Raw genomic sequence first — 22110 nt, forward strand, 5'->3', positions numbered from 1 at the left:
GTTATATTATGCAGCTGTGTGGCTACCAGGGGGCCCCAAGAGTTTTTTTGTGGCCCCATAATTCAATTGTTTGTTGTTTCAGATCTCAACATGCAATTTTACTCTCCCCTCTGCCTCCCTTCCTACAGCCTGTGAAAGTATAATTCAGTATTATCATATTAATATCAGTTCCCTAACATATTTGATCACAAGAGGCTAATTCAAACAATTCTAGCCCATCCATGTGTTATTAAAAAGTTTTACATGTTGGTGGCACTTTACTTTAAAAGACTTAGAATACATTAAACATACAACTTAAAATATGAAGAAATATTCAAATCCTCCAGTGTCACCAGAGTGGGCAATTTTACACCCAACTGGGAAGTTTTGGGTCAGATTGTGCAGATTTTCTGGATTGAAATAATTGAGGCTGTTTTTCATTAGTTGAGCAAGTTTTATATTGTATCATAAATTAAAGTAGACTACAGTAAAAATAGATGTTAAGACACATGTATTGTTTAGTGTGTTGTTCTAGTACTGGAAATAAGCACACATACATTTTTTTTCTGCAACATCATATCAGTCTAGCACTAGAAATAACTTAAAACGGCTGTTAACATTGCAGTGAAGTTACTGCCAACCTCCAAACAGTTGTTGACTCATCCATGTAAAAGACACCTGTGTCAGTCTGTAAATAGTAAAGTTACATTCAGATGCCCACCTGTGTTCTTCATGAGTGCATGTTCAATGTGCAGCCCCCAGCATGCACTGCATCTATCATACATCAACCTCATCTATCTGGAGTAAATCTAAAGTAAAGTCTAAAGTAAATATCACAGCAATGGGCCTGGTAATAGTTATCAAAGTCTTTAAAATAATTTAGATATTCATCTAAAGTGCAGTGTGAGTGTGCATTTAAGCACACTGAACATGCATGTATGGATGGCTTGGTTTGTGCAGAGACACATTTGTGACAGCAATATATTGTTGCTACACTGACATGAAAAACAATGGTTGTCTGCAGTTGTTTTGTTCAGCTCTGTCAGAGATGGGCAAGTGATGGTAATGCAGCTGAAATTGTATGTTGTGATGGTTAGCTGCTACGATTGTTTGTCCTTTTAAAAGTTATTCTATGTGTGCTACAGCTGTCAGGGTGCTTTTATGACGTATTTAATGGCAGTTAAAATATCATTATTCAACTAAATATTGTTTAGATATTTGACCATTTTCTGTAAATTCTGATTGTTTCTGGGCAGTTTTTGGGATAGAACACTTTAATCATCTACAATGATGATGCACACTCCACTCTGTTGTTATAGTTGTTTATTTCATCAGTTACTTAGGGGTTAAATTACGTGATGGATGTTGCCTGAAATCATTCAGAAGATAGAGGTCATATATTATTCTATTCATTGCATTATCAATAAAGTTTTCACTTGTAATTAATGATTAAAACACACAATGATATAGGAAATAAGCTGCTTTTGAAAGTACAGAGATTCCTCTGCACGGTTATTGGCTGTATTGCTCAAATTTTGCTCAGCCAGGAAAAAAATGGCATTAGCCTGGGAGTGCATTTAACAAAGAAAAAAAAAAAAAAAAAAGAAGAAGAAGAAGAAAAAAGCTGATTTGCCCATTTTTGGTCTTTATTTTTTTTGCTCTGTTACTTTCATGAAAGAAAAACTTGCGCATTGACTCCAGATCCAGGCAGGTGAATGCATCGTCTGCTCTGTCCCAGAGCTTTAGGGTATAGGACACTTCTCTTCTAATCCATATCAATGATCTAATATTTTAAAGACTTAAATAATGCTGACAGGACTAATACTGTGAAGGGGGCTGGCTGGGAGCAGTTGTTTGCAGAAAATGTACCGGCTGTTAGTGGTGGGAGTATCAATACTAAAGTATTGATGTATTGATATTTACCAATACTCTTTTGGTATTGATCCCTTTAGCACAGTATCGATACCAAATGAGTACCATAAAATACGTCTCACCACTGCTTCTCCACCTCCCTGCCTCCCTGCCTCTCTCTTCCAGACTGTTTTGGATTTACTGCCAGTCTGTGCCACTTGAATTTGGAGACCAATCAAACATGCCTTACCTGCTCGTCTGTGTCACATGGCTTTAAGGACCAATTGGACATGTCGATCCTGACGTACCATGTAACTTTGAGGTCCAATCATTAATGAGTAACACGGATTTCAGCAACTCCACTCGCTTGGGTATGAAGTCATTTTATAGTCTGTGATGTAAACCTGGCTGTCTTTCTCACTCAGTGTGGTCCCTAAGTAAATTTCAAAATTGTAAGAAAACATGAAAAAATACTGAGAACTCATGCCAATACCATAAAATGTATAAAGACCAAATTGTAGAAACATAACAAGATAAATATTTCTATGAAAATCTTTGATGACTTGTATTTCTTACATTCTTGTTTCAAATTAGTGGGTATAGATGGCTAATATAGCCCTTCTATCTGAGTTTAAAAAAAGAGAAGAAATTGGTTATGTTGTGGATATTTTAATTCTATATACAAGTTTCTGCTATGATTATAGTTTTTTTTTACCTGCTTAAACATTTTACTTAAATTGAAGTTTCTCCCTAAATGAATTTCTGAATGACTTGCATATGCCTTTTTAACTGCCTGAAAAGTGTAACTTTTGAAAGTTTGTGAGCCCAATATTTTATTCTTTCTTCAAAAGTATCGGTATCAGTATCGCTAAAATTACATCAAAAAGTATCGGTATCAGTATCGCTAAAATTACATCAAAAAGTATCGGTATCAGTAAAAAGTATCGGTATCAGTAAAAAGTATCGGTATCGTATCGAATTAAATCGAAAACATTGGTATTGCCCATCTCTGCTGACTGTGGCTAAGTGGGTAGAGTCTGTTGGCTAGCAATTGACCCTTTGCTAAGCCCCTCCCTAAAAAGGCCACTGTCCACTCCTAGGTTAGCAACCGTAACTATGCACGGGATGTCTGTCAAGCTTTCAGCAGATGCTAGTGTACTGAGGCAGTTAGCTAACGGGACCTCCAAATCTTTAAAGTGTGGTGTTGAATTTTTCCTTCAAACAAGAGGAGAAATTTCAGATATGAATAAAACGATGTGGAAGACTGAGACTGTTTGAAGAGCAGCTGTGATTTAGTGGCCATTAACACATATTAAAAGCTAACTCAACATTAGCTTGAAATGTAATCAGATCAGAGGCTGCTCTGCTGTACAAGAGTAATGTTGTTTCACTGTTTGTCCTGATGGGTCATATATTTCTGTCCCAGTTCTGACTCGAGCCTGATAGCAACCTGAGCTGTTGTTTCAGAATTTTTAAATCTAATTTCCTGGCCTTTTTATCTGTGTTATTGTTTTATCATGTTCTAAATGAAGTTTGACAAAAACCACTGCCTTTTTTATCTTAGAGGCGACCTCTTTGTTCAGTCACCACACATTTTCCAAATTTTAAGAGACAACCTTAAATAGAATGAAAACAGATTTGCTTGAAAAAACAAAACAAAAAAATAAAAAAAAAAAAACACATTTGTGGGTCTGTTCTGCAGTTATTGGTTCCTGGAACTGTTTGATTGAAAAGGGCTATTTATGGACCCTGACTGTATTTTAGTGTACTTTAGGGCATACTGTCAAGTCTGCAGATCTCTTTCTCTGTGAAAATGCTTGCAGGCTCTGAGCCAGTGAAATATGCATATCCAGCATTGTTAGTGAATCACCTCCAATAATTGTAGTTACAAGCAGAGATTAGGAAGTCTATTCTCCTGATACTGGCATTTGGATGAAGACATCTATGTAAAGCAGCACAGCATCAGCAGAGCTATCCAAAGCCTCAGACAATCTGCCTCCTAACGCCTGTTTTTATTGCAGATTTACACTGTAAAGACAACAAGCACTTTCTGTCAAACAATGCTTCCTCTCATTTTGCCCTGAAAAATAAACAAATGGCCAATAGTGTCTGGACCTCGGCCAAGCAATGGGATGTTATCATTAATAGACTCATTAAATGAATAGGAAGCAGTATATGTATGAATGGATTTTTCTGGTAATTGTTTTTGTAGCCTAAGGCTACAGATGTGGATTTGTTTTGTTGCTCTGTTTATTTCTTTCAGTGTCATAGCCAAGGGTTGCCCATTTTCACAATACCGTTTTTTTTTTTTTTTTTAATTTTCAATTAGGTACTAACGTTCAAAACAGGAAATCTTTTGCAAATTATTTTAACTTTTCCTCTTGTTTTGTCAGAAATTGATATAAAAAGAGAAAAGATAAAAAAGAGCAATCAAAAGTACAATGGAACTACACAAGTTCAATTTACTAATTCCCTAAATTTGTGCAGAGCTATAAAAAAATGTATAGATTTATAGTCAAAACACAACCTACACAAAACAATCAAGGTGCAAGACCTTTGAAATATCATCTATGGTAAGAAAAGCTTAAATAAAAAGGACAGATAAATGTATGAAAAACAATAGATTTGGCATGAAAATGCCTTTGAGTTAAATAGTTATAAGAGCTGATCAAAAAGGAGATATGGACTTGCTATTCTTAGTCCCTCAGAAAGTTCTAGAGCTGCAGGGCTTTTTCTAGAATTGAGGAAGGTGTTGGGAACAAATATGATGGTTGTACCTGACCAAGCCTATTTTATGGTGTGAGTTTTCTGTGACGTAGGACAGTGCAAGACTATGCAGTTATTTCTGCTTGTAATGATTGTTTTTGCAGTGGTTCTCTAACTGAGATCAATGGATAATGGGGCCACTGCCGATCTTTAATGTTACTTTTAGAACTACTGCTGCTTTTATTGGTTAACCCACAAGTTCCATTAATATCCTAACACATTTGCCTGTATGGACAAAACATGTCTTCTTCCCAAAAACTGCTGTAAAAATTTTATATATGAATAATTTTTCCACTTTAAGATAGTCAGTCTTTAAATCTACTTCAGACTGAAACATACATATCAAATAGTAATCATATTTTTAACCCTTTAAAGGTCATTACTTAACTCCCCATTGTTTAATAATAAAAAAAAAACTAAAATAATTTCCATAAAAAACATTTCAAGGAATATTTGCTTATTATTTTTATCAGGGCCTGAGATGTGTCAATGTTTGCATCACTGATTTTGATGCATCGTTTTTTGTGCAGTCTCAAATTAAAAAAAGAACTCACATTGAAGTCCTTACGACAAAAAAACGTCATCTTTTTTATAGGGCTGTCAAAATTGATGCATTAATACGCATTAATTCATCATTATGATTAAGCTGATTAAAAATTTTAATGCAATTAACCCATCTACAGCGCAGAATGACTTAAAATCCTTGTAACGTCTCTGGCAACGCATTTCGGGCAGTTTGTCAAACTAGGGTTACCATCGAGCATGCCGCTGCGCATGTGCAAATGGGCCATTGATCCAGTAGTGACCAACCAACTCGATATGGAAGATGCTAAACAGCACATTGGCCCTCTCGATGGGAAATCTGAGTACAAAAAACACAAGACAGAACAGACATTAGTATTATGCATATTCTGCAGGGAGGAGTTTTCTTTTCACCGAAGCACTTCCAGCTCAAAATACCACATTAACATGAAGCATACATTCATCGGGGATTCTGCTAGCACTTTGGCTAACGTGTTGCCAAGCTTGCAAAAAACCACCCTCACCGAACGCCAAATTTAAAAGGGAGACTATGAATTAAAGTGAATATTTTTCATGAAATTGATCTGTATTGTTTTGAAATTTGACATTACCAGTTGCTTACTGGGTGCCAAACATGTCAGGCACGGCTACATTTCTTGATTTAAAACTCTGGCCCAGTTGAATTTGTAATTGAATAGCCCTGGCATATATGTTATCTTCTTTCTTGAGTCTGCTTGCTTATGCAAAATGAATGATTTTTAATCATGATTAATCTAAATTAATCCACAGCAACCCTGTGATTAATCTGATTAAAAATTTTAATAGTTTGACAGCACTACTTTTATTATTATTATTATTATTATTATTATTATTATTATTATTATTATTATTATTTTCCTCTGCATAAAATGCCTCATACTAATGACATAACACTTTAATTTCACAACAGCTATCCTTCTGAAAATCTCTGCTATAGGCCTCCAGTAGTCTGTATTGCTGTCTCAACTATATGTCCCTTGTAATTTCTTTTGCATTATTATTTTCTTATTGATTTTTTTATTATTTTATCTCAATATCATTAATACATATTGGTTTATATACATTTTTTAAATTTTATTTTTCTTTTCCTCCCCCTCTTCATCTTTCGCTGTCCCTCATGTACTACTTGAATATCACTCATCTGTCTTATTTCTCACCAATAATAAGATAAATGTTAGCTTCTAAAACAGTGCTGTAAAACTGTTTATATTTTTCCACTTTAAATGAGTCAGCATTTTAAAATTACTTCAGTTTGAAGTAAACATATCAATATTATTTATATTTTGGGGATTTAACCCTTTAAAAGCCATCATGTTTTCACAACTCCACTGTTTCTAATAGAACAAAATCACAAAAACTCAAATATACACACAATTATCCAACATCAATGGCAACACACACTTATTTATGTAGCAAGATATCCTTGCAGAAAACAATAAAAAAGTGTGAAATTTTGCAGCATGCTTTGAATGGGAAAAGGAGCGCCATCTGCTGGACAATATCAGATTTAAAATTGAAAGCTAGTGATCCAAAATGAAATCTTAACATAAAGGAATGCATTTGTTTGTGTTAAGACAAATGTGGGAACAAAAATGTCATTTTCAATGGTTTTCAATGGGACATTTCTGTCATTAGGAAGAAATGTGTCGGTTTTGTGTAGCTTAGCCATTTTAGGCTAATTTAATGAACTGAGACAACAAATGTAAAAAAAATCTAAAAATTAATATCCTCTGTCAAAGTTGAGCTATATTCATTCAACACAGCCAAAACAGCTTGAATTTTTTTAAAAACTGAATGGCACTAAATGTCCCTAGGATCTCTTTAGAGTTAAATTAAATAGCAGCAGTAGCCAACCATTTACAGATGTCCCCACTTCATTGTTACTAGTCCCCTGGAGAAGCGTGTTAGGCTTGTATATGTAGGTCGAATAGAATCTAAACCGATTTAGAGATCTGTACTGTTTCACTATTCCCTCAAGCAATAGTGCTGTTTTTTTCTTGCTCTTTACAGTTAAGCTAAATGTGCTGTAGGCATACTGCACAGCCTTGGTTATCCTTATATAACACAGTCATCTTGTAATTAGAGCTGAGCAATGTTGCAGTGAGATTTGATGAATATATTCATCCATGGTTCATTTCTATCAAACACTCACGCTTGCTAAAATGTTTTCCCATTTGAGATTTTATTTTTTAATTTTATTTTTCCTTTTTTTCTGCTGCTTGCGGGTTTTGACAGCTGTTAGGTTTGCCAACAGGTCTTGTCAGCTAGCAGGCCAATGATTTCCAGCACTTCTCCGGTGTTTCCTTTCCTCATTGCATTCTAACCAAAACAAATACAGAAATGAAAGTTGTCAGTTTCCTAGAATCATGATCACCTTACTGTGTGATTACTGCAAAGCTGCACAGCACATATAGTGTTTTGTATGTTCTTGGCATTGGCAGTAAATGCTGCCTTGCCTTGCCTTGCCTTGCCTCTCCCCCTTCACCCCATCCAACCCACTCCGTAGCAGCACCACTACCATCCAGCACTGAGCGATGTCAGACAGTCGGGGATGCTGGATAGTGAAGGAGAGCGCAACGGCAGCAGGCAGCAGAGATAAGGCCCCCCCATACCTCCACAGATTAAACAGCAGGATTAACCTCTCTACTCCACCACTGCGACCATGGTGTCTTTCACCTCCTTATCATCCTCCACCTCCCCCTTTTCTCCTCCAACATTTGCCACCATATATTTGTTCAGTTGTCACAATGTGGGAAATTGCTTTTTAACCCTATGTGGCTTTGCTCTGTCCTTGGCAATGGAAACATAAGAAAATAGAACAGGCACTGCCAGGAAAAGACAGACTTGTTCCACTAAAGGTTTCTCCATTGTCCCAATCCAGACTTGTCAGAAACAAGGCGAAAAGAAAACCAAATTAAATATGTCACAGATTTCATCAGCGTTGGTCAGTTTGTTAAATTTTCTTCTCTTTTTCTTTGTATTTGCCTGATTGGAAATCTTCAAGATTCTGTTGCAACATTTGAGTTATTCATGTTCAAAGGAATAAGGAGGCACCAATAAACAGTCTCACAGATAATGTCTTCAGCTGTGCTACCCTGAAGCCAGACTATGAAAATGATACCCACATATTTATTTATTTCATGTGTATTTCGAGGCTCAAGCCACAATTACAAAGACACAAGTCCAGTCTTCCAGTTTCATGGTTATTGGAGAGAAATTTAAATCTATACAAGTTAACCAGTCTGCCTGAATGCAAAGGCAGTGATATATACATTTTCATAAATTACATAGCAAAGGATTTCCCTCAGACAGTGTCAGTTCAGAAACTTATTTTATTATTATTAAAAACACAAGTAGATGTTCAAATTGTTTATTTTTTTAGGCTTTATTTACAATGTGCTTATTTACAATGCGGCAGTCTTCATTTATGCAATTACATGATCTCAGTTCAAGAATGTCATCTGCCTAGTGCTGAAATTAATAACTCAAGTTTATTCAGTCCTTTATGGAAGAGACCTAGCTCTTTCATGAACATCTCTAAACTAGATACTGATAAGACTGATGCTGCTGCTGCTGATGGTGATACTGACAGTAAAAATATTGACTGAGAGGATATTGTTAAGGATGATATTTGGCTTATTGTTAGAAAAATTAGAAAAGAAAATTGAATTTATTTCTATGCCCTGAGCATTGCCCCCATGTGCTGCCTGTTGGCGTCTGTGTCCAATCTGACATACCATAGAACTGTTTTTTGGTGCTTTCTTACGTTATTTTCCCTCCTTTCTAGATCACTGTGTCTAATTTTTAACTTCACAGGACATACGCAGTATATATATTACATGTTACAGGTGATATATTTTGCTTTGGACAAAAGCAGAATCTAAATTTTACAGCACTTGATGAAACAAACAACAGTTCTGGTCATATTTTTTCAGCTATAAACGAATTGTTTTACTGATTCTGGCTTTGATATTATCAGCAATAGAAATAGCCGTTTGTAGGCACGCCCAAAGAATTGGCTGGACCCCTGAACATCCCAGTGAATGGGCCGTCCTCATTTGTTGATATCAACATGTGTTGCACCAGTAGCATTGGTGTTAGCGTCCTGCCTAACATTTAACTCATTTTGGAGCTGAAGCGTGGCAAGCTATTATTGGGTTCTGATGTCCAAATAACTTATTTGTGCAGCTTTTAAACCCCTTTTCATTTATGTTTCCGCCCATTTTTTTTCCCACATTTTATCTTCATTTGACCCATTTTTGCTTCTTTGAACCATTTCTTGCCATTTTTTTGCCACTGTAAACCATTTTCCACCCATTTTTAACCATTTTCTGCCTTTCTTAACCAATTTCTTCCTGTTTGAGCCCATTTTTGCCACTCTGAAACCACCTTTCTAAAATGTTGTTTTTGCCACATTTAACCATTTTTTTCCTCTTTTCACAATTATTTAATTATTTTTACCTGAAAGTAACTTCAGTTCCTTCTACTTTATAGCTGGTATTACTTTCCAAATGGTTCAGCCAATGTGCCCATCCACATGGTTAAAGTTACCAAATAAAAAGCAGTTCTGAAAAGGCTATATTGTACTACTGCGTAAATAAAAATAAATGAAATGATTATCACAGATTCACTTTATAATGGACCATGATTTTTCTGACCTTCCTGGGCCCCTGTTCGGCTGGGCCCCAGAAAGCTCCCCCCTTCTCCCCCCTTATGGGCGGCCTTGGCAGTTTGTCTGAATAGAGTCAAATATTGTATACCTGTTTACATTTGAATATTGACCAAAAAGAGCTCTTTATAAAACATCAAAAACTTACTGCTTTACAGATTTTACAGTCGTAAGCCCTTTTGTTATCTATCTCTATATTTAGAACCTGTGACCAACTGAGATTTCCTGAAGCCTTAATAAATAGTGTTTGGCAATGTTGTTGCAAATATAATATTTTGAGTAGATAACACATGATCCCATGTTTTGGCATGAGAAATAATTTGCTTGGAGATAAATAAATAAAAATGAACAAATATGACGTTCGGTCATAGCAGCACATCAGGTCAAGAAGCAACAAAAATGAAGATCCACTGCTCTCCAAACCCAGGAATTAGCATAGCATCCCCCTGTGTTAGGTACCATGATAAGAGGACTAGTGACCATGTGAGCTATGACATTCCATTGATCCAGAAAATTGCTGCAGAGCCAGCCTTGAAATTAGTTTAAATTGCTGAATCAAAAAATGTTATCCAGGATTCTGGCAAGGCCAGCGTAAACCTTATGCCTCTAATCCCTTGACTGATGTGAAAAGTTGTCAGGGATCAGGTCGCCCACCACCATGATAGATGGGGGAGTTTGAATTCTGTGTGACAGAGAGAGATACATGCAAGCAACTGGGATTTGACTCTGATGGCACTTATGGCTACAAGGGCCGTGACTTGGTTTCAAATCTGCAGGCTTGGGGAATTTCTAGTGCGATCTACCAACGGCTTTGTGCTTTTCATTTCAATTACACGCCAACTCTTTACTCTGTGACAATGTTGGATATCAAGCCCTCTTAGATGTGAGTTGAGTCATACATCTAAGCGTTGACACACTGTTCAAGGATTGGACAGAATAATTTTCCATCAGCCATGTGCCTCATTTTATCCTCTTTGGATACTCTCAAAATAGAGGAGAGAACAGGTAGGAATATGTTAACTTTAAATGCCCTTAATGTGGAACAAGTTCTGGGAGGAGGATCATTGAAGCAAACACGGTTAGATTTCAGTGAAATGTGTCCATTATAAGAATAACTATAGGGCTGCAAACAGCACTGAAGGGCCCTCACACCCTGGCGCATGCAGGGGTGTGTCACAACAACGGGAGTGTGGGAATAATTGAATGCAAGAAACCCGTGCTGTGTGCTGCAGCAGAGCACAGAAAGCATGTTGTTCCTCCTAGGACTGTTTTTTTATCATGTAAAATGAGAAAAAACAGAACCTTATATGTTAGAGATGTATTTACTTTCTTGCAGTAGGTGGCATATTAGCAAAAATATGTAGTACACATTTAGATATACATTTGAATATTTAGATGGCTGACCATAAATTATTTAATGAATGAATGAATGAATTAGATTTCATGCAAATCAGAAGTTTCATTTATGAGCCACAGTGACTTCCTGTGTACCGGCAAGATAGTGAATTGCTTGTCAATAAAGAAATGGCCCAATTGTGTCACCTCCTGTTGCCAGTAGGGGTGCTACATCAAAACGATAAAATTAACCTTTGAATATGCAGAGGGTGAGACTTTGATTTTACATGTGAAATTTGAAGGCAATCAGATGGTTGGTATGAGAGTTGCACATACTTCCTGTCAATTTGGCGAGATGTTGAAATGCTCACCACTGCCAGTGAATCATCCTTTAATGAAACATATCTGTGTTGTGGTCAATTACTGAGGCTTTCATCTCAAAATCACAGCTCAATAGGTTTAGCACAATAAGAGGAATGAAGATATGACCCATTTGTGTCACTTCCTGTTGCCAGTAGGGGGCACCATGATGAGATGTTTGCATGTGAGTGTGTTCAGTGTCATACCGTCATCTTGCAAGAAAGAGTAGAAGATCACAGAATATTGTATACTTAAGTTAAAATAGGTTAAAGTCATTTGGCACCATCAGAAATGCCATGATTTGAAATAGAAATGAAGCTCATGGACTTCCTGTTGGGATTTGGGCATGGGTCCAAGAGGCTTTTTTGTAGATCTCATGATGACCCCCTATACAGACCAAAAACTCATAAGCCTAGGCTGAGTGGTGTTAGGGGGGCTGAATATTTAAAGGGAAAATTAAAAAAAAAAAAAAAAAACAGAGGTGGAAATGTTCAACTGCCAGAAGGAGGGGCTGAGACAAAGTAATGATTTTGATGTATGAATGTTTTTAGGGTCAATGTATGATCATCCCTGTGAAGTTTAGTGATAACTGATATAACCATTAAAAAGTTATAAGGCATCATTGGTGTATTTTCACTCCAAAAAAAGTACAAAAAAGTAGTTTAAATTTGGGCTCCGGTCACAGCCCCATCCTATAGTGAAATCTCACAGTTCACACGACTTTAGATCTCCAGGTTGTCTAATATGATAATGTGAGCACAAAAATTCTTGAGTCAATCAGATGAAATCCCTCCAACTAGTTCGTTAAAATATGAAACTAAAGAATCGCCCAAAAATGCCAAAATTTGATCTTTAGCTGTTTTAGTGCACTTCCTGTACATTTGAGAGGATGGTCCCAGAAGACTTTATTTTTCGTCTAGTCATGATAAATACGTGTACTGATTTTCATGCTTGTAGCTTTTACTCAGTCCCCTATGTCACGTTTGGGCTTGATGGACTTTCATGGATTTTCACTTTCAAGTTAAGTGGGTTTTTGAGCATGTTAAAGCCCCCAAATTATTCTTCAGACAAAAATAACACATGCAGATACAATAGGGTTGTTGCTGACTGAGGTCGGTGCTCTGGCGCTAATAATTACTCCTATGAAAAAAATGCTTGACCAAGAATTCGTACATCCATTTTAAATGACACAATCAGGGGCATGTCAAACTCAGAGGTACATTGATATTAGAACTTAAAGAACTCAGTTATTTGGCACATTATGTGAGCTTAGGAATGAGCTTCAACACTGCGCTCTACTTTGGAATATACACTCACTATCGTACAGCCTAAAATGATTGTAACTCCTACTGTTGTGCTAGTACAAGAGCTTTGAGTAGATTCATAGTTAAAATACAATTTAACAGACACCACCACATCAATACTTGCTTTTTTTTTAGCACAGTTGAACTTCTAGGGATGAATTTTCACATTCATAGAATTTATTCCATTTCAACTACTGTGGTTTGAGAATGTCAACAGCTAAAGAAAACAAAAGAAATTCCATCTGCTGGTTTGATTGGACAATTTTTGCACAACTCTTAATGTTTATCTCACAGCACAATGTCAGCAAATGTAAAATGTTCCTTTTTTAGTTTCTCTCTCCCCTTCTGTGGAAACAAAGTTAAACTCTGACTGTGAGAAGCTTTAAGTATCATACATAATCCCTCTTGCTTCTGACAGGAATGAGAAACTTGCCCTAAAGACCACTCAACAGATTTTTAAGTAAGTGTGTGAAAATCCAGCAGGATAAGAGAATGCCCCACTGGATACACCAGGATTAGTATATCTATTGATTTGTGCCATCATGAGGAACAGGCAGTATATTACAAGCACATTAGAAGACAGTAACTCTCCACATTAAAATGTAAGGGAGTGGGCAAGGGCACTTCAAACGGCTTCTTTGCAGCTAGACCTACTGATTTGCTGAGTGTGTTTTTTCCCAACAGGTATGTAGTAATATGGTCTCATTACAGCCCAAACATCAAAGCTACAAATAAAAAACTCCATATCCACCAGCTAGGGCTGAGACTTAAGTAAAGCTCAAGATTACAATTTTTGATTTAACTTCAAAGACGGCATGTTGGCTGAAAGATTTGGCATTGAACTGGTGTTGAAAATCACAAGGACTGACACTGTAAACCCTGCTGTTGTTGACTGGCCTATATGTCACACTTTCACCAATGCAGATTTAATTTATTTGTTGATTTGATTAGGACAGTGCACGTTAATCAACATATCTGCAACAAACATCAAGTAAATATGCTGGAATTAGCACAATAGCTAAATTTCATCAGTTGTCCTAAGTAATTAAAAAAAAGCAGAAAACAGATTCCAAATGACAGGACACCTCACAGATCACAAGACAGTACATAGAAAACACAGTTTTAACAAACAGGATGGACACAGCTTGTACACAACATACATAAGCTATTTAAAAGCAGGATCCACCAAAGTCCTCAGCAGTTAGCGTCGGAGGAGGAGATGTATGAGTGAGTACATGATTGGTTTGTTTTAAACTCATGTTAGAGTTTCTTTTTAAATGTCAAATAGTTGTCACTGTCTCTGATATGTGCTGACAATCTGTTCCATGAATGTATGCCTCTAATAGACGCCACCTTCTGGCTAAACTCTATTCTATGTCTCGGTACACAGCAGTCTCCTCTAGTTCAGTGTTCATTTTGTTGACTAAAACTCTTAAAACATCGACAGCCTTTTTTTTCCATGAGAAAGACTAGACTAAGACGAGCTAAAAATAAATCTTTGATGACTAAAGTGGACAAAAAATACACTTAGCACACAGCAAGGATGTCCAGGAGTGCTATTAACCTGTTTATGAAACATCATTTTAGCACATTTGGATGCCATTATGATAAAGAGTAAACATAAACACCAATGAAACAGACAAAAAAAAACCCCAAAAAAACCCTGATATATATATACACAGTATAGTATGGTTAAGATTCCGTTTTGTCTAAGCATGTATCATTGGGCGGAAGCTGTAAAGTGGCCTTATTTTCTATAAATACGTCACACCCTGCCGTGCATGGATCCTATTTAGTTGCAAATCAAGTCTCTCTCCATCAACTAGGACACATGTTTGCTGGCCCTCTGCTGGCTGATGGGGGAAAAACATGCAGTCCTCTTTGTGCTGAGATGTAAACATGAGTTCTTCAGCCAATGAAACGCTGGCACCATGGCTGCAGATTGTATGGCTGCAGATTCTTGCAGTGTTTTGGCATGAACATATAATACAGTGTCATCGGCATATAAGTGTATTTTATCATTTGAACAAACATTTGGCAGAAAGCGAACATGAAGACTGAATAGGACTGGCCCTAAAATAGAGCCTTGTGGAACTCCAGCTGAGAAGCTGAGGTATGACTTTCCAATATGTAAAGCTTGTTTTCTGTTAGACAAGTGTGACCTCATCCAGCAGAGGGTACTGTGTGAAAAGTTCAAATGGGACAGTTTTGTGAGCAACAGTTCATGGTTTATTGTATCGAAAGCTCGCTTCGAGTCTAAAAAATACAACACAACCACTCTTGTGTGGCAGAGTTTTGATGTTTTCTAAAAATAGCAGGAGGCTGTCTCAGCAGAGTGATGTTGGCGAAATCCGAATTGCATTGGGTGCAGATTAAGAGAGGCTTTAGGCTTTATGGCACTGATAATGTCCTGCAAAATTAAATATGTCATTTCCCTTGCTCTTCTGTGTGTCAGAGCTTTTAATGGTCCCTATAACTACATACAAGAGTCATTTGTTGCACCACCAGACAAACAGTGAGCACAGATCTTACAGTCTATAAGTCAAAGTTAACTAATACAGCTCTACCTGACATACTGATGCCCCTCCAAGTGATGATATCATACTAACTGATTCAGAGCATAAGAACAATATCTCAAAAGACTGACTTTATTTTCAGAATCCACGATTCCTGAACTGAAAAATGCAATTGCATAAATGAAGACTGTGCTGCATTGTAAATAAGCACATTGCACAGCCTTCTGAGGCATTTTGATATGATGCTAACCAACCTACTGCGTAATTTACCTCCCCCATTAGTTCCTGCTGTGGACAGCTCAGTGAAATTATCATCCAGTTCATGCCCTGTATAAATCACAAACTGAGACAAGGTCTTTGTCAAGACAATGGATATGAGTTGCCCCTCACCAGCTTTTTCTGGTGGCTGACTTCTGCCAACAGACTAGGGAGACTTTTTCCAACCTCCTACTGAATATATGCTTCAATAAAAGACCACCTGGATCATAATGAGATGAGCTCATCTCTAGAAGGTAAAGAAATAGGAACGATATAAGGTTAACAGTAACAGCAAGGTCAGAGGAAGAGAAAGAAGATGTGAGAAAGAAAATTAGATCTGTTCCTCATTTCCTGATATCAGAGGACTCAGGCAGATGTGATGCCTGCAGTGAACAGATCCCTAACAGAGTGAGAAAGGCAGAAGTCCTATTGTGAAAATGGAGAAAGTATGTGTTTAACTGGAGCCTGTTTGGAAACTTTTCAGAAGGACTGATAGCAGCTGGCTTCCTTGATTGCAGGAGCAACAAATGGATGTGTCTACAAACTGTGGGACACAGATAAAACATATTGACACTACTGACACACAATACAAACAGCCAGGAATATGACTATAATGACCCCCATCCTTTGGATCCAATATCTTGTCTTAAGGGACCTCCTAAACTTTGAACCAAATCAGACGTTACAGAAAAACACATACAGTGTGATCACAGCTTGACTGTAACTGCTGGTACACTACCGTCAGAGAATTTATTGTCCGGCAATTTGCAGTGCCTCATTAAAGGGAGACGCTATTTAATGATTATGCTTGTTTAATGTTCTTTCTAACTATGTAATTTTTATTTACCTCCATTGAGAAGGTTGTTGCTTTCATTGATAGCTACTTGTTAATGAGATAACAGAAAAACTGCAGGTCTTTTTCAAATAAAGGTGTGGCATTGGCCAAGGCAGAATCTGAGAAGGCTCCAGCTGTAGTCACAGACATACAGTTATTTTGGATCAATATCAAAAGCAAGTAACTTTTACCAAGTAACACGTGTCTATGGTAAAGTGTTCTCATATGTGTGGTGTAACTAAGGGTACAACTAAATGCTGTGCCAGTGGCATCTGGTATCCCAAGAGGGTCCCTTGCAAGAGTCTTCTTCATAGTCCTCCAGTGCTGAAATGAGAAACTTAAATTTATTAAGCCCTTACAGAAAAGACCTAGTTCTTTCACTGACATCTCTTAAAGGGGGCATATTTTACCCTTTTGAGGCAAGTTTATGTTGGTCTTAGAGGTCCCCAAAACATGCCTGTGAAGTTTGTTGCAGAAAAAACACTCTAGTATCAGATTTTTGCATGTCTAAAAGCCCCTCTGATTCAGTCCTGCTCAAAACGTTTCTGTGTGTGTGGCTTTACATGTTAGCGAGCTGTCTGACTCCGCCCCTGACCACACCCCTCTCAGGAAATGGATGTGGCACTCCTGATGTTACAATGTTACAGACACTTTTATCCAAAGTAAAGGTCCTGACTGGGATTCGAACCATCACTCTCACAGACCAAAGTTAGCAGGGTAACCCACAGAGCTATCCAGCATAGTTGGCAGCTGAGAGGAGGATCAGGAGAGGAGGGCGTAACTTTCCCCCAAGCGAGGAGGGCCAACCAAACCTGGGGGCGGTGCTAACTCCCCACATGAGGTCATGACGGTAAAATCTAAGAAGGGCTTGTCTCAGCACACATTTTCTGAAAGGTAAAGAAAGAGAAGGTGGAAGGGAATGGATTTTTCCCGGTACTTGAAGGGATTGTGGACAGGCCAGTTTTGTTACAAAAACCTGAAAAAGTGATTTTGCATAATATGTCCCCTTTAACTATATACAGATAAGACTGAAGCTGCTTCTGATGATGATATTGATGGTAATAATACTGATGAATAGGATATTGATAAGGATGATATTTGTACTCTACTGTTGTTTGAATGGTAAAGTTACGATAATGACAATGTGTTAATGTTGAGTTAGTTAGCATGAGCATTGCCCCTGTGCGCTGCCTGTTGGCACCTGTAAAACTGCTCAAGAGTTTGTCAGGTTGCTCAGGGTTCAGGTGTGAACAGCCCTGTTCAAATCCAGCCACAAATTCTCTAATGGACTGAGGTTCATGCGATGACTCGGCCACTCATGAACATTCACCTTGTTGTCTTTAACCATTTCTGTGCAGGTTTTACTGTGGCTCATTGTCTTGCAGAAAATCTGCTTTAGTTTAAACCCATTTTACCATGCAAAAGCCTTTTGAAATGTATTTCTAAAACTAATTCCTAGAATAAAAAACGAACACTGCTTCTTACAACCTTTGACTTGATTGTTTGAGGGTCTGAGACAAAGCACACGAAGACCCCTTTATGTGCCGTTTTAAAACCAAAGAGTAAGTGGCACCTTGGACAGTGTCAGTGAATAAACTCCTGATTTTATTGTACTTTCATAGTCTAAAAAGGCTAAAGAACTAATCTTCTTTTCAGATATTAAAACTGACACTGAAAATGTAATGTCATGTAATTATTATTGGTTTGTAGTTGAGGAATTGAGCAGCACAACACTACATTTCCCTGTGGAGGGCAAAAGGGAAAGTAGCAGCAACTTTGCAAAAGAGCAAGGGAGGGCCATGCAAATAGACAGAATATTTCATGTAAGGGCTACTCATCATGACAAAAAGAAAAAGCATACCTTTTAGTTCCATTCAGCAAAGCTGCTCCATCGTTAAATAGTTGCTGTGCAAGGACCCCCTGGGAAATTAAAAACATATTGTGCCACAATTTTCCTGTGACTCAGAACATCCCTGGGGAAAGCACTTTAAAAATTTCTAATAAAGGAGACTTGAAATTACAGAGAGGGGACCTGGCATTAATTAAACTGGGGATTTCAGTAGGGTCAACCTCTCATATTTATCTGTTTATACCCATGGTTTGGTCAACTGTAAAGACTGTTTGGTGTATTGAGGTTACAGCTCATGGGTAAAACAAACATGTGGATGTTTAAAGTTTGATCCAGTGATGATTTATTTTTTAACACTAAACTAATAACACAAGAAAAAAGGGATGTGCAGCTGTGAAGGTTTTCACAGGATTTCTCTTCTTTGAAATGTCATAGGGACCTTTCATTTTTTATTTTTTTCTCTGTTTCAATTATCAGCTTTTAATGTCATCACCCCATTTGTAACATTAACCTCCATGGAGGGTAAGCATAAATCTGTTTTAACAACGAAAGACCTGCCATACAAAATGACCTGTAGGTATAATTAGTCTGCTGCTACACTGCCATGCCAATCTACATATTATCACTTACAAACAGCCACTTCAGGTAGTAAGCCTAAAAGTGTAAGGGTAAAGCATTACACCATTAAATGAGGACAGGCGTGTAGCAAAAGAAGTACATGTATGCATGCACACGCTTTGAGTCATGAGCTCAGCTGGACTGTTGAACGCCTGTACACTCATATGCTGCCTTGGTTTATTTCAGCTCAACTCTGGTTTTTATTGTGTAACAAAAAACTGGGCACTTATGCGTGTGTGCAGCTGGACAGGCAAGCACCAGTATGCACATGTATGGATTTCTGTTTTTTGTTTTTTGTTTTTTTTTTTTTTAACTCACCCCCAGCTGCTCAGACAAGATTTCCACAGTTTTTGTTCTGTCATTTAGCTTTTGCATTCATCATCAGGCTTTTTTGTCACAACTGAGAAATTATCACACTAATTCATGAAAAAATACCAATATTACTGGTTGTTAAATAAACAAAATATAAAATAATAACACATAGCCTAGTATTATCTATTCCTTTATGTGTTTTTATTGTTTATGTGTATTTGGCGCATAATGACATTAGCATTTACCATCATAATCCTAATGAAGTGAGTTAGGAAAACTATAATCTATACGTGTGTGTACAGATGTTTGCTAGTTCACCTGTGTGAATGTCTTTACACACATAGGTGACATGTTTAACAAAAGAAGTAAATGTACGCATGTATGCACATCTGTGCATGAAGCTGGACTGCTAAATGCCAGTATGCTCATGTGCTTTAGTTCATTTCAGCTCAACTCAAGATGCTATTGTGTTATAAATTATATATATATATATATATATATATATATATATATATATATATATATATAAAGCCACAGTGATGTAAAAAAAAAAAAAAGTCCACTACTGATACTCAATGTCTCATTTCACTGTTAAAAACTCTCAGACAGAGGCAATCTGAAGGCATCTGAACTTAATGGGAGCCTTTTTTTTCTTATTACTGTCTGCTTTTTTTCTTTTTCAATCCATGACAAGTTCTTTCTTCCGTGAAAAATAGAAAAATAGAAAAATCCAAAATGGCACAATAACAATTTTAGATAAAAACTAGAAAAGCACTCAGAGAGCGCAGACCTCCGCCATTAGCCCTATCTCCCAATAGTACAGAATCCTTTAAAAAACTCCTGGATCCGGACGGTGATCCGAATCACTCCCAAAATCTAATCAGTTCTTCCTTATGTTATTTGTGACATTTCCTGAAAATTTCATCAAAATCCATCCATAACTTTTTGAGTTATGATGCTATCAAACAAACTAACAAACTAACAAACTAACTAACAAACTATCATAGATTATCACATAACCTCCTTGCCAGAGGGATTTAAGGGAATTTTGAAATGTGGTGAATAGGGTGCAACTAATTGTTGTCAGCTACAGAAATGCTGAGATAATTGCAATTAAAATTTTAAATCTTTTGATAGCCCTAAGACAGATAGATAGATAGATAGATAGATAGATAGATAGATAGATAGATAGATAGATAGATAGATAGATAGATAGATAGATATGTGTGTATAAATGTGTTTATATGTAAAAATAAATGAATATGTATATGACGCATATTGAGAAAAAGAGAGGGAGAATCATATAGTTTTATGTATTTGCCTTAAAAATTTTAAAACAAAAGGTTAATTGGATAAAAGGCCAGATTTAGCTCAAGCTCAACAAATAGCATGCTGCAGCCAAATAGGAGTGATGGATGGCCCCTCCTAGCGTCTATGGTTGTTTGTTTCATCCTTGGCTGTGTTTAAAAATGACCCTTCAATACGGTAGCAAGGGTGGAAACGAGTGTTCTCAGCTGCGCTGAGAGAGGACATGCATGCTTGGGTAATCCTTTACCACAGCTTTTACAAGGGACTTCTTGGACCAAAGCAACACTTGAAACATCAATATTGGGTGTGTGCTATCCCCTTTGGGTAGGTTCAGCTGACAGCTCTCCATCCCTGTATGAGGGCTTACTGGCAAAGATGGAAGAGGCAAGGGAATGCATTGACATTGATTTCTTTATCCCAATGCACATGCTGATGTATCGACTGCCATGCCGATCAGTTAGCGACATTCTCTTTGCCACTGTTTGGTAGACCTGGAAGACACAGAACAAGATTTTATCCGATGGAGGGACCGAGGCTATGGTCAGGCGTATTTCATTTCACTGTAAAACTGTCTTCTTTTCTATTTCTTTCAGCAAAAATTTACTTTGACTGCTTTCGTGGGTGAGATATTGCCTTTGTCAGTTTTGAAAAGCTGTCTTGATTTACTGTTGGAGAAATGATGGCAGTCTGTGTGATTTTTTCTTTTTTCCTTTTTGCTGAGGGGTTTCTAGGTGCTGTCCTTTGTTGGATGTACTGCCCTTCATATGTAGTCAGTTCCTTATGATTAGAACTGTCCATAGACTGCTTGAAGGTAAAGACATGCACAGAGCACTGCAGCTGCTGTGACTATCCCTCTGCTGTCACAGGGAAGCGTTGCATGGTGCTTTGCAATTATAACTTTAACATAAGTGGTGCTATCAACGGCTGATGATAATTCACGCACAGCACAAAATGTAACATATTAGGATGTTCAGGCATCTGCTGTCTTTGGAGGTATATTTTGCATCTTGTTGTTACAGCAAGGCTAGAATAAACAAGCTCTGTTTCTGACATCTGTCAAAGTGAATTATAGATCTCGACAAGAGTTGCAGAAGTCTCAGTTCTTTCTGGTTTCTGGCTTTGTTGTGTGTTATAATAAGTCATGTGTTGTTTGTGCCTGACTGATACAACACATGCTCCAGAGGAAAAAAAAAAAATGGAAAAACATACTGCATCTGCTTCCTACCTTCAGGTTATAGTGTGCACAGTGTGTGGAGGGAGACACTGCAAATGACCTTGAAGCAGAAGGATAAATTATACATCCTTTATCTAATATTCAAATATAAAAGTTGCTTTCTTCACCTATACTTCTAGATATATTTCATTATCTGTTCAGTTGCTTTGACTCTAGAATTTAAATAGCCTGGTTATAACTTCAAATACACACTATTTCTGACTGACAGGTTTGTGAAGTGTCATTATTATACCATTTAACTTGTATCTGCTAAAGTGTCTGTCACTGGAAACCTTAAAGTAGGTATTGCATTGCAAATTTTACATTCACTAAAATTGTGCACTGTTGTAATAATGAAACTCAGTCACAATCTGAG

At 37.2% G+C, this 22110-nt stretch overlaps 1 protein-coding gene across 1 annotated transcript in view; it reads left to right on the forward strand.

Moving 5' to 3' along the window:
• LOC121522709 (acid-sensing ion channel 4-A) overlaps positions 1-22110 on the forward strand; it is a 109726-nt gene that overhangs the window by 51434 nt on the left and 36182 nt on the right. The gene's annotated exons all lie outside the window — the stretch shown is intronic.

Source organism: Cheilinus undulatus, linkage group 15 (genome assembly GCF_018320785.1).
Source record: "Cheilinus undulatus linkage group 15, ASM1832078v1, whole genome shotgun sequence".
NCBI lineage: Eukaryota > Metazoa > Chordata > Actinopteri > Labriformes > Labridae > Cheilinus > Cheilinus undulatus.